The sequence below is a fragment of the Haliotis asinina genome, chromosome 14 (genome assembly GCF_037392515.1).
Source record: "Haliotis asinina isolate JCU_RB_2024 chromosome 14, JCU_Hal_asi_v2, whole genome shotgun sequence".
Classification (NCBI taxonomy): Eukaryota; Metazoa; Mollusca; class Gastropoda; order Lepetellida; family Haliotidae; genus Haliotis; species Haliotis asinina.
In genome coordinates this window covers 33,774,051-33,788,567 of record NC_090293.1, presented here as the reverse complement: position 1 = coordinate 33,788,567, position 14,517 = coordinate 33,774,051, and positions in this window count along the sequence as shown.

Here is a 14,517-nt window from a genome sequence, read left to right as displayed (position 1 = left end):
TCAAACATGCATCTTTTACCATTGACCTCCTCACTATTACACCGTTACATCCCGTGTCTCTAAGCACATCTACTGGAGTGTCGTTTACCTTTCCCTGATAAAATGGCATGCGGTGATCTTTGGTAAGCACACTCCCTGAGGCTACATCTGCTTTAGTAACCTCCTCTGAAGTTGCTGCATCACCATCTAGAACTTCCTGTATGCAGGGCTCTACTTTTGTGTTATCTGGATGTATTAGAGACATGTTTGTGTTGTCTTCACTCACCTGGATACTTGCCACTTTAAACTTGGGTTTCTTGCACTGTGCTGCCAAATGCCCAGTTTGATTGCAGTTGTAACATGTCCTTTCCTTAATAGGAACAAATTGTTTGGAACAAGTACCATGTTTACCTGATGCGCTACCCTCGACTATTTTCCCTTTGGAAACCTGCTTGTCAGTTTGACCTGGAATAACTGGTCTATTGTATCTTCCATGACTCGTACCTCTAGCTTCTATAAATTGCTCTGCTAGTCTAGCCATTTCCATCGCGTCTTTTGGCTTTCTCTCTCTCAAGAATATACCCAGATCCCTTCCAGTCACATTCAAAATCTGTTCACGCAGCAGCAAATCTCTCACACCTTCGAACGTCTTTTGTGTACCACTTAGTTCAATCATTTCATAGCGTTTAAGTAATGCAGTTTTAACTGCATTGTAATTTTCAGCCTCAAAGGCATTTAACCGGGAGTATACTTCTAAAGCCTTACCTTTCAGCAGAGTACACAGGTAAGCTGCCCAATGGGACGGGTCCCAGCCTTGCGCTGTAGCTACACGTTCAAACCTTTGCAGATATGCATCAATATTGTCATTGTGGTCGTCAAATGGAGGCATTTTAGGCATCTTGGGAATGGCTGCCGATCTATTCTCTCCTACCTGCCCTTCTTGATTTCCTGCCGCACTTTTTTCTAACTTGGCTAGTTCTATTCTTTCATTTGACTGTATTTTACACTTTTCTTTCTCCAATTCTAATCGTTCTCTCTCTCGTTCCCATTCTAACCTTTCTTTCTCCTTTCTTTCCTCCAGTTCTAACTTTTTAATCTCCCGCTCCCTAGCTCTTTCCTCCCGTTCGAGCCTGTCCTTTTCTTTCTCATTCTCCAACTCCATTTGCTCTTTCACAAACACTCTCAAATCATCTTTCTCATACCCTAAACTCTGACCCAGTTTGATAAGTTTGTCAATGTCCATAATTGTCTGTATGAGGGCAAAGCAGGGTACACAAAAAGTCAAACTGTCTGGAATAAATAGGGATCCTACCAAGAATAAAACCGGAGGTGATTTCCCATATATCCCAATGTTCAAAATGTTCACGACGAACCAATGGCCTTAACTGACCAATAACCACAATACACCCTCCACCCTTGAATTCCAAATCATACACTCAAGGACGCAGAAGTGGTGCCGTATGTTCTAACCCTTCTTTATGGACACAAAGATTCTGCAGCGATATACAATCAACAACGCTACATCAAATGCGCTACAGAACACAACTAGGGTTCCCTTTGATAGTGACAAATAATCTAATTATCCCACCGCTGCCACCAAAATGTCACATACCAAAGTAACCACAACAGAAGAATAGTTTGTTTTGCAAAACTTTATTCCTCCCCTTAAGATATAAGTAACCCCAATACCTATACTAAACTAATTCTACAGGTGCAAATACAACTAACTAATCTAATTACCTAACCTAGCTACATATACAGTTCTGTCTACCACTTAAATTGCTAAAGTTCTAATAATACTACTACTACTACTAACTACACTAAAATCCTAATACCCTCACTAATATAGATAATGATTACATATAATCCCAATCAGAAACTAAACAATTGAACTAAATAACAATAAAGGAATTAGCCACTCAGAGAGAACACTTTCTCTTTACAATGTAATCAGAATGTCAGTGCACTTTGGTTCCACTTGGTGACGTCATGGTATTTGTGTGGTATCCCTCACACCCAGGCGATGGTTTCCCTCACGGAGTTTAAGGGGCCTGTGTAATGGTTGATGGCTGTGCCATCCACATCTCACATTACTAGGAGATACATGCTCCTTGTACAACAGGGAAGACTCTTGTCTGTCTCCTTACAGGCGGAGATACTACCCCTCTCCTTACTTTAAGGATAACCGGCCAGTTCCGGGACACTACAATACAATATAAGTAACTACAGTTACTCAGTAAGACATGTGTCAATGTCTTATACTTTATGCATGTACTTTACTCCGATTTACATATTTGAAAGTGGAACAGTTTTTGTGGAACGATAACATTCAAATTTTGAATGGCTTTGTGGCTATATAGTGTTACAATATGCACATATATCTAGAAATACTACATCAGTAAAACAATTTCTTGCTACATCTACTCAATCAATAAATACAAAAGTAATAATGATAATAAAAACTTACGCCAGCCAGCGTGAGATGCAATCCCATACAAAAGTTGAACCCATACAGGTGAACACAGTGGTGATTCTGGCTGACTGTGCAGATTACTACCCTTCCTCACTATTTATATTGACCTCCCATACCCAAGCTACTCAACACCTCTCTATTGTTTACAAATTAACACCCCAGCTCTCTGGCCATACCTGGTCACGCTTCCCTGAACATAACCCTGTTCCCATAGTATTACCGAACATAATCTAACAACAACTCCCAACAATATATAACACACTCTAACAATACCATACTACATCTATTTACAGTACCATAAACTAATTATATAAACGAAATCATCTGTGATCTTGACAATATGTAGGTATTTGAAACATTCTGATTTTCAGTAACTGAGAGCCCTGCATTGCCATGCAAGATAAACGATTAATAGCAATCGGTGTTGTTGTTTTATCAATACTTTCTAAAGACGGTAACAGTTCATATCTTTGAATAGTATACAGTGGACATTTAAGGAGGTAATGAAAAACACTCTCACATCCATGGCCACATTGATATGACTTGACAATTTGTTTTATATTTATGCTAAATAAATTAGTAATTAATTAAGTGTACTAATCATATGTCTTAATTTTGTGAGCAAAAAGAACCTTCCTTATTCCACATGGATAATTTTTGGGTGCATATTTGCTTTAACGTAGATCTAGGAAATAAATGTGTTAGAGTCGCAGTTTCTAATGGCTAAGGGAATATTATTCTACACTGTAACTGCCGATGGAATAAAAGATGATGTTGAGTACCTCAGTCTTGTACATAGTTGGCTAAAATTATAGGAGTTTCTTAGCTGCTCAGAGCTTGTGCGGTTGCCTACTACAGATGGCAGTAAATCCTGAAGAAAACTGGTGTTGTACTATTAAGAAGGAACTTTGAATTCTTTAATGCTACAATCATTTTAGGTGTCTTTGACAATGTTTTCAATATGATACCACCAGCTCCCATTGAACGCGAAGGTTAAGCCCAAATGTTAATGAAAATCAACTGTTTTTATAAAGCAGCAATCAAATTTAAAGTTAATGCCTTTTCGGAAATAATTTAGCTTCGGGTTTATTTCTTGTGTTTTTATTTGGACTATTCCATTGTGATGTGCAGATAACAATTAGCCAATCCGTTCATTGAACCGTGTTGTTTTAAGGCGTCTGCGAACTGCCAGTCCGCGTAATGGAAGGATATCTGATTAACGAGTGAGTGAGTTTAGTTTTTCGCCACTTTCAGCAATATTCCAGCGATATCACGGCGAAGGTCACCCGAAATGGGCTTCACATTGTACTCATGTGGGTTACTGAACCCGGGTCTTCGGCGTGACGCTCCAATACTTTGGCCACTACTGCTTGACAAGTATTAGATGAGCCACGACCTGACAAATGACACCAATTTGCATATATGGGAACGTCCTCCGGAACATTCCATTGGAAACAAGAGGGAAGCAGGTTGTCGTCTAAATATTGAAAAGTTCAATTTCCTCATGCGAATCGTGTCGTGATGGTGTTTTCACGCCATGGCCAGCATCTGCTGCACGTGCTTAATCGCCAGTCTACCTGTAGCAACCAAGTGTATTCGTCCGGATTACTTTCCCCGCCTGCTTGTCACAAACGCGTTCGCTGCTCATCTCATACTTGTCGAGCAGTAGGCTACCCCACCGCCCCATGACCAACGAGTCATTGTGATGCGACATTCCCCATTGTATGTAGACGTCCCGTTGTAGGAGACATCGGAGGGGCTAATAGAGTCATGTACGTCCTACTCAGGCCCCCCTAAGTAATTGAAGGAATTACAGCAAATTTGAAGGAATTGCATCTCAAATGTAAACAAACGCAGCCCACTCGCGAAACAATTGCAGCGATATCGGTAGTTTAGCGGTAATAACAGAAACACATCGGCCCTATCGGAAGCAATGTCGGTAATACTGGAAACACGATCGGCCATCTTCGGAGATTTTTCGGTCGCGAGCGGAAACTCACGCAGCAAAACATGGCGTCGTTGGAACAAGCACCCGTCTCGGTGAGATTTATTTTTAGTTCCTACTATTACATTTTTATACTTATCCATCTTTGACCACCCGTGTTGAATGCGTTTAGGTATGAGGTGTTGTCGGGGCAATAACTTATGTTTTTAGGAAAAGATTGTCACTGCAGAAGAGTGTCACAAGTCATGCCCCTGGAGATTGTTTACATCTGAACATCGAAGTCGTGCTGATGATTACGTACATCATGAACGTGCGCCATGAAGAAGTTTATGAGCCATAATCTGTCTTGCTATGAAGTGCAATTGACAAATTTAAACACATTTTTAAAAAAAAAATGATGTTATATCTGGCGCACGTTCGTAATCATCAGCACGACTTCGATGTTCAGATGTAAACAAACTGCAGGGGCATGACTTGTGACACTTTCCTAGAGTGGCTATCTTTTCCTAAAAACATAAGCTATTGCCCCGACAACACCTCATACCTAAACGCATTCAACACGGGTGGTCAAAGATGGATAAGTATAAAATTGTAATAGCAGGAACAAAAAACAAATCTCACCGATACAGGTGCTTGTTCCAACGACGCCATGTTTTGCTGCGTGAGTTTCCGCTCGCGACCGAAAGATCTCCGAAGATGGCCGATCGTGTTTCCAGTATTACCGACATTGCTTCCGATAGGGCCGATGTGTTTCTGTTATTACCGCTAAATTACCGATATCGCTGCAATTGTTTCGCGAGTGGGCTGCGTTTGTTTACATTTGAGATGCAATTCCTTCAAATTTGCTGTAATTCCTTCAATTACTTAGGGGGGCCTGCTACTAATGCATCTCAAGTCAACATCTCTCCGAATCATAATACAAAATGTTGACAATGGCTAAAATATATCATCTCCTTGTTTATATGAAAATTTCTTCAGCTTTGGAGGAAAATATTATATCGTAAAAGCACATTTGTTGAAAGTAAACTAGAAAGTGTTGCAATATGTAACCCACTTGTAACGAACTCAAGGGGATCAATGATTTTAACTGGGAATAACCGTCGTTCGTCATATGCACATTTAGCAAGTGCCCTGAACAAAACTGGTTCGTTATATCCGTCATTTCGTTATAAACATGTTCGATACAAACGTAGCTCTCCGTATATCTTAGTAGACCTGCAGTTATTTTATCTGTGAACTTTATTATTCTCACGTTTATTATTAAGAGGGGGAAATCTACAAGGGCTGGCCCATTACCACTACCGGCAAACATCACATATATACCTGACAAAAGTAGTTAAAAGTCATTAATACTGACATGTTTATTTATTGACACACTGATAACATATCAATCATAAAAATACCCACATCCCTAACTTATTTTCTTCAGTATATATAACAAATCATTTCCACAGCACTGACTTTTCCTCATGGTGTAATTTTACACACGTGGGGAAACTTGGTCGAATGACAATTGTCCACACTAGTGAAACTGTTTACGTACATGAGTAAACACATGCTTGTGTAAGAGCATTAAACCACCGCAAGTCTCGATTATGTATTTATGTATCGTATCCCAGTTGCGAAGATTGGTGCTCATGCTGTTGATCATTGGATTGTCTGTCCCACACTCGATTATTTACAGACCGTCACCTTACAGCTGCGATAGTGTCTGAGTGCGGCGTAAAGCCAACCTCACTCACGCACTTAAACAAACTCACGATCCGATTTCAAACGTGGCCGACTTGGCAGTATCAGTATGAAATAATTACATATGTTTTAAAACTCAAATCAACTTGAAAAATTGAATTAACGTCTCCGGACTCCCCATTTTCCTACATCTCTTCGAGGCAAGAATGTCATCCCATTTCGGAGGTGCTTTTCTTGACTGGATCATGGCGACACGAGTTGTGTCCCTTGTGAAGAAAACCGCGTGACCGCTGTTACTGGTTCGAAAGGCTCCATAGCGATGACTGCCCTAGCAGACGACCTGTCACTGACATACAAGTGATACTTGCCCAAACGAAAGATACTGATTACTGCCTTAGTGTGTTCTTACCGTGTTGAGGGTAGTTTTGAAAGCGTTCGCTCGTCACGCCGAAGAACCGCGTTCGATTTTCCATATCACGTACTTTCACTCACTCACTCACTCAGTATATATGAGATTCCTGAAGAGTAGATCGACAATTCTGTATGCTTATCAGGTAACACAGCTCATCCCGGCGACTGGGGATACTTGGATGAGTTTCCTTAGATTATATAATAATTTCTGTGACAGGTAGTTCTTGTCTCCTTACCACGCTGATCTATGCCGAACCCCATCTTATCCATATACATATCCGACAATGCACACGTTATATTTTAACCATAAGTTGGTTGTTCATTTTCTCAACGAAACTACGGTATTTATGACTTTGTGAATCTCCTCTGATCTGCACAGAATCCCATCTTAACCCAATATCCACACCATTTCTGGCTAGCCTGACAAGTTCCACAAACTTTAGGGCTTTCCCTAAACCTTCAATCCACCTACGTCTCACGAACCTCCACCCAACAAAATCTTTCTGACACCATCCAACGCGGTCTCTGGGATCACAGTCCGCTACAATCTGTTGCAACCAACCACCACAATCTTTTGGACCACCACCCACAAGACTCCTCAGGGGCCCCAAACCACCCAGATCTCCAGGATCCACCACACTCCAGAATCTGCAGGGCCACTTCCAACCAATTAATAAACCGTCTCTGACACGACCACTAAAGAACACAAGTCAATGGATCATTAGAGTTTCTTAAAACAATCACGCTTTATCTTTTGAAATGAGAAATCCTAATTCCTCTGTCAACATTCAAGTCGTGTTCAATTTGAAATATTACAATAGCTGAGATCAATACAAACAGGTGTATGGCTAAAGACAGATGTCTCCGTCACTGTGTGGCTGCATGGATGGTTCACTGACCTATTGTCGTTGGTGTTTGTCGCTGATAGTAGCGGACTAGCCCGAATCAACAGACCTTCAGATTATGACCTGTCAGTCACAAGTCAAGACTGATATATGTGTTTATTTAAACGTAGTCAGTCGGTCGGCGAGTCATGCAGTAAGAAATGGTTCGCATACGGTAGGAGTTGAAATAGGCCTGAACAATGATAAAGTGTGATGCATTTCCGTCTGATGATTATACATGTATGAGCACAGTCACGTCTGGCGAGAAGCTAATTAACAACAACAACAACAACAACAACAACAAAATGAATAAACAAATGATTGTAATATGTATGAGTGTATATAGGCATGGAATGCCATGATATAACATCGCGTGTTCGGGAAATAGTATAATAGTTTGTTTACACGTGACCGTATATGTTTGAACCTGGGATGGTATGTCTGTACACGTGGTTGTGCGTTCACGTGTGTATTTGCACTGTATGATGATATGGTTGTAAGTTTGTGCATACGATGATGTTTCTAGATATGTTGGCATGTTGCGCGAATAATGGTGTGTTTGCGTGTAATGATTTGTATCATCTTGTTTCAGATGGTTCTGTTGTTGACTGTAGATATGTACCTGTGATGTTATATACATATGCGTGCAATAAATACGTATTTTAGTATATGTTGAAGCACAGCTGAGGCCCGTAGTTTACAAAGTAAATAGGAGGCCTGTTGGATCAGGCTACGTCGCGGCAACTGACAGCCGTTCTGTCATACTCGAAACTTCACTCAAATCTCACCAAACGTGATCACCACCCGATGGTAGACAGCATACGCCGTCAGTCATAACTGATCATGAATGTTCTCCCACTTGACTTTCTGAGTCGAAAATTAAACCAGTCACATGCAAAGCCAGCGCGAACTTCAGCTCAGGTAGGAAGCGTACACGAACACGACGAGACAGTTGAATCAACGATCAGATTATTGACAAAACAAATCAAACCATTTCATTTTAAACTGCCTGGTCGACACTTCTTCGATAATCAAAGTCAACTAGATTTTCAATCTGTCATATGTAGGCGGAGACACTGAGTATTTTTAGCGACGCTCCACCTTGGATTTATACAACCAGGTTATACCACCAGTTTACTCAATGTGGATTAGCGCCAGAACTTGGATAAGACGGCAGTGACGGTACCCCGAAACCTTTTCCTTCATGAATACTTCCCTGGAGAACCCGGATGTAGGATGTCCCATCTGTGGACGACTAGGATCCGGTCTGTGTAAGTAATATTGTCCATATATACTCATAGAAATAAATAAGTGAACACGCGAAAGACTGTTCCTGTATTTATTTTCAGAATTTCACCCATAGTGCAATATATGCTTTGTGAAGAAATGTGGAAAAGAATAAAGGAACGCTTGCACTTGCATGTGTTCCCTTAGTTGTTTCCATGAGCATATGATTCATGCTACGCTGGCCTAGTGGGTTAAATGGCTTCTTCTTGGTCCCAAGCAACCCATGTTTGTAAGAAAAGGATGGGAATTAATAGGTCGGTTGGTCAGGCACAGGGACTTGATAGTCTGTCATGGTACCATGACGGTATGGGTTGTTGCTCATTCTGTCAATCACTGGACCATCTGGTGAGGTCTAGTGACGTTCCAATTAGCTAGCTGTCTGAGACAATGCTGACGAAGCAGTAAACCACAAACATCATAGCTTCACAGATCTTGACAGGAACATAACTAAAACATCAGACGCTCATTATGTCGATCTTTTTTTTTATCCCGAAGAATATTTAATCGGCCTACTGAGTTCATTTAGTCTGTAAACTTTTTCAGTCATGACGTAAACACAACAGACATTAGGCGGCTATCACTTCGGTTATGAATCTTGGCTGAAGAGGGCCATCGCCTTTATCACCTACTTTAGTTAACCGAATACTGTGCTTTTAAAAACATTGCTTTGCAGTCTTGGGGTATAAAACGATAGAATGTGTGTGTATCCCATCTTGTGTCTCAGATAAGAAGCTGAGACGTACTTCTTTGACGAGGCTTAAAAATCACTAACTGCCAAATTTCTAGAAGATCTGTAAATATACGTTACTGCAGCGGTATCCATGGATCCCCAAGTTCGCAACCCCGCGCACTGTTCCGATAATATACTTGTGACATGAACTGAACTCCTTGTGTCTGTAGTCAAGTGAATACCGTGATTACGTTTCTTAAACGACGTCCGCCATATTCAGTAAACTCCCATTATATCAAACAAAGGGGAACTACTCCTTCTTTACTACTGGTTCGTTATAACCGTTGTTCTTAATAACAGTGTATGAAACGGCGTTCGAAATAATCGCCGTCCCGGTTGTCCAGCGATGGTGACTATCGTATCGGGCCGACAGTTCCAATTGTTTACAGGCCCGTGTGGCCTTCAGTAAATTTTTATGATTTTTTTTTACCTTTAATCGTTTACATGTATTATTTCTTTATTAACGTTCTGGAATCACCCATGACCCATGACCCATGATCCATGATCCATGATCCATGATCATGTTACGATAACAGATTCACGTCCTGGTATTTAAGGGTTTTGCGCATTGGAATGTCTGCACCGCCGTTCAACAAATAAAAAACTTATGCTTATAATATAAACTCTGTACCATAATAAGCCCCGTCCGATCGTGCGAGACGAGCTAGATTTCTGGCGGACGGTGTATATTTACAGCTAGCCAGCCCTACGGTCCTGTATACATTTTAGATAAAAGTTTAGTCGGATTTATCTGAAAACGGCTGTTGTCAATAGACAAAAACATCTAGTTGGATATATCCGGCAGACACAGCAGTGTTTGTTACAAATGTACTTTGATGTATATAGATATTTTCCATAAACGACCCTTACCTCCCCCCAAGGGAAAACAAAAAACGAAAACAAACACCAAAACAAACCCAAAATAGCCGTATAAACATGGAAAAAATGAAGCACGGGGAATCCTTATTTCACGTTCCAACAATGAAGTTTTTTAGCAATAATGTACAATCAGGTGATTAACAGATACCACAGACTTTAATATAACGGATTATCGACTGTGTAACCGGCTTGGTGACAGGGAGCTCTGTTCCGGTCACGTGACCGTACAGCAGCAGACAATATCCGGTTCTGAGTGATGTAAATCGTAGATTTCCGGTCATGCACGTGCTGTTATGTTTCCAGCAGTCATTTCAAATTGTCAGTGCGGGAATGGGGTTTTCGTTGAGAAGACAGAACCAGTGTTGACTGTCCGACGCTTTTGACTTAATCGCGTTGTGGAACACGTCCAATATCTTGTAAACGTTTGGATATAATGGACTCTGTCCTCGGGCTTTAACAGGTTGTCAATATTCCTGCTATCGATTGCTTGGTATTTACAGGGACTGTATTAGACGCAGAACAATAAAACTAAGTCCTAGGTCGTTTAAGTGTTATCGGTAATCTTAGATTCGTTGATTACGTAGTGATTATTGTGACACCATCGCATTAAGCCATGTCCTTGTCTGACGATGCAACTGCAATATTTGATGAAAGTTCAGATTATTAAACGAAGATGCCTGTCATGGTGAATTTACAAAACAAGAAGCACAAAATCTTTTGCATTTCCCGAACGAGAGTGATGCCTGTGATGTAATTATATAACATTCTCAAAATTTGGTTCCACAAAATGGAAATTTGTGTTACCGTGTTATTGTTTTCTCCTTCTTGTATGGTCAGATTTAAATTGACGTCTTCATTGGCAGAAGGGGTAGTGATGGTTATTGGGAACTCTTGCTATATTCAATTCGAAAGTTAAATCTCCCTAACGCTTATCAGAGTATGTATACCTCGTCCGATGTAAATTTAATAATTGAAATTCATCCACGATTGAATCAAACTTTAAAACCACTTTGCTTGAACCATGACATCATATGCAGGATGCTAACAGGGTGTACCTCATGCCTGGGGTTGAGTTGATATAGATATCCCTGGTCAAACCGCATAAGATATAATTAGCAATACATCCTAACATCGGTCATACAAAGTTACTTACGGTCTAAGCGCGTTCACCAGGGTCACCCATGTTTTAAAAATCGAAAACTGTTGCTGACCATGCCCACAGACGTTGATAGTGACCTACAGAAAGATCTACATGAAAGATCTACATGAAGACCCTGTTTCCCTAGACCTCACGCTTAGGTTTCTTTACTAGTGAGTGAGTGAGTTTAGTTTTACCTCGCTTTTAGCAATATTCCTGCAATATCACGACGGGGGCCACCAGAAACGGGGAACTTTACACATTGTACTCATGTGGGGAATCATACCCGGGTCTTCGGCGTGACGAGCCAACGCTTTAACCGCTAGGCTACCCCACCGCCCCCATTATATTATTAATAATTGTACAGTATTAATAGCTGTAACTACAACTTGTTGACATGTAGGTCAGTCTATATAGACATCGAGTCTTGATAGTGATAATTCTACAAATCAAGTGACGAGACCGACAGGGGAAGAATGTACCCCTTACAACTAGCTCTATAGGGTGGAGCATACGACCCATTGCTTACGACACGGTAACCATGCCTAGACTTGAGAATTTTGGTCCGTGATTGTCAATAAAAGTATGGTGATCCAATAGTGGGTATATGTTGACAAAGTCACAGTACTTTCAGCATAATTTGAATAATACAATTCTTTATCTGAAGAACATTTTGAATAGCATTATAATGTTTTTCGAAGACTGAAAAAATGTGTTTGCTAGTGATGCAGATTTCTTAGATTTCTTAACCGGGCTAATCAGGACTGTAGTTTTCAGATTCAGCTGGTCGGGTTTAACAAATGTTCCTGTGACGAATTATGCATTGGAGCTATGTCATGTACATTGGATGTTTGTGAGCGTCCTCTCTAGAACACATCAGAGATAGAGGGTTCGGATAGGCGGTGTCCGTAGAAACGAGGGTTTGTTATGGTATGTATTTGATAGTCAGTAACTGTATCAAAACGCAGACTAGAATATCTTGTGACATAATTATGACCTTTTTCATTGAAATAAACAAAGTAAACCTAACACATTGAAGAAATATTTGGGTTACGGATTGCTTTAAATTACGAGGTCATGATTGCGGCGCCTTAAACAAAGTATGAACATATGATATATGATCGAAAGTGCTCCACACGTATTTTTTTCTATTTCTGTGTCCCATGTGGTTTTCATTTACCAATTACTTTTTTTAGCATGACATATCGGCCGATAGGTAGTAGTATTAGTAGCTCCCGTGCCATAGCAATGTTGCTATTGATTATATGTCAAGCAATATCAAAACATATCCTTCAATAAGTCGGTATATTGGTAATCAGTTAATAACAGGCAAATCGGGTATATTTCATATCTAAGCTCGCTTTAGAGGATATACGCCGTATTTAACAAATAGTATGTTACACAGCGTGCAAAGGCTCTCGCTGATTGAATCTGTGTGTCATGCGAAAGGATAGGCAGTGTTATTAACATATACTTATGCACATACATAGCAGTTTTATATATCGTACTGCTAAGCCGTCTGATGTATTTAACCTACAACAGTTGGTCTTCTGTGACATAAAGAATGTTTGATTTATGGCAGTGTGAAACCTTTGTCGAGCTCTGTTTTTTTAAGTTCTCTGAGGGTCAGAATCTTATAGATTGACAATGTTTGGGGACAGAGCTACGTAAAACGGAACTGTTTATCAAAGGACAACATAGATTTAGGGAGGCACTTCCCAACCTGACACAGAAGGCAAGAAATAAACCATACTCATGTAACCAAATATGGCCTTCAAGGCAAAACGCGATATTTCAGGAACCAAGACACGACATCTCCCACACACCCTCCCTATAACCTACGTTCCAAACCGATTTGTTTTCAAACACGGCTCCAGTCATCGAAGTTAGGCACAGAACATGTCCCGTTAACCTCGACTAACTCATTGATACTTAACCGACTGCAATAACCTTAACATCGATTAGTTTATGAATTGTATGATTGTATCTTGTGTGATGAAAACAATACTACCCCCACATGTCTCATTATGACCAAATTATCAGTATGATAATGCGATTTATGTATTATGTTCGCACGATGTGATTTCTTTCATTCTGGTGTTTGATTTGACTGTACCAAAGTATTCGGATAAAAACAATATTTGTAGCGTCGAAGACTTGCTGTCTATTCTTTTAGTTCCTGGTAGATTGTTTTCACAACGAGGAAACACTGGTCTAACAACAGCCGTTTCCATTTGCCATTCCTGCCAGAACCGATATCCGGAGCCCTTAAAAGTCCTGTCATTGTTTGGCAATGTCAGAGTCCACGCTACGTCCAGGACAATGTCGATGGCCTTTATGAGAGAATTATCCACATGGACGAGGCCCATTGAATTTCCGTCGATATTAAATCGTCATATAGAAGTCAACGAGCGTTAACTCTGTTACCCGCTTCACAATTTCTAAGACAGCTTGCTTTTATTCACCGTCGTGGCCGGTCCTGAACGTCTACATAGCGACGCCGCCTTGGTACTGGGCAACCATGGACAAAAATGGATACACACTCGTCTCACTTCATGCGCAGCCACAATCCCCACACTATCGACAATTGGTCATATTCTATCGATCATTCGTTCCCCGCTTTTAATCATAAACAACAAGTTAGCGTTCAGGTGTGCCAATAGAGCTCGTTGCTTTTGATATATGAATGGCGGACAAGTTAACCATTTCTGACTTCTGTGAAAGGACTGGGTGTCCGTTGTATGACATTGTGACATTGGTTTGTCACCTCTGTTGACTCCAGAGCACCATGTGACATTGTTTTGTCACCAATCTTGACTCAAGAGTATCAGTTGACACTGTGGAGAGATTTCTGAGACCCCCTGTACCTGAACCGAACACTTCAATTCTGGGATACATTAATTCCGAAAGGGGGCAACGGATGGAAGGGTCATTTCCGAATATAGATTATTCCAGCGTCTTTCCTTTAAAACTCTCATACCTAGGTCCAGTGCAAATGGGCTTTGTGTTCGGTTATGGTATGTGTTTGAGAAGTTAAAATGAATTTTGTCATATGGTGACATGTGTTTGGAATATGCTGGATTGTCCCCACCTTGGTTGTCA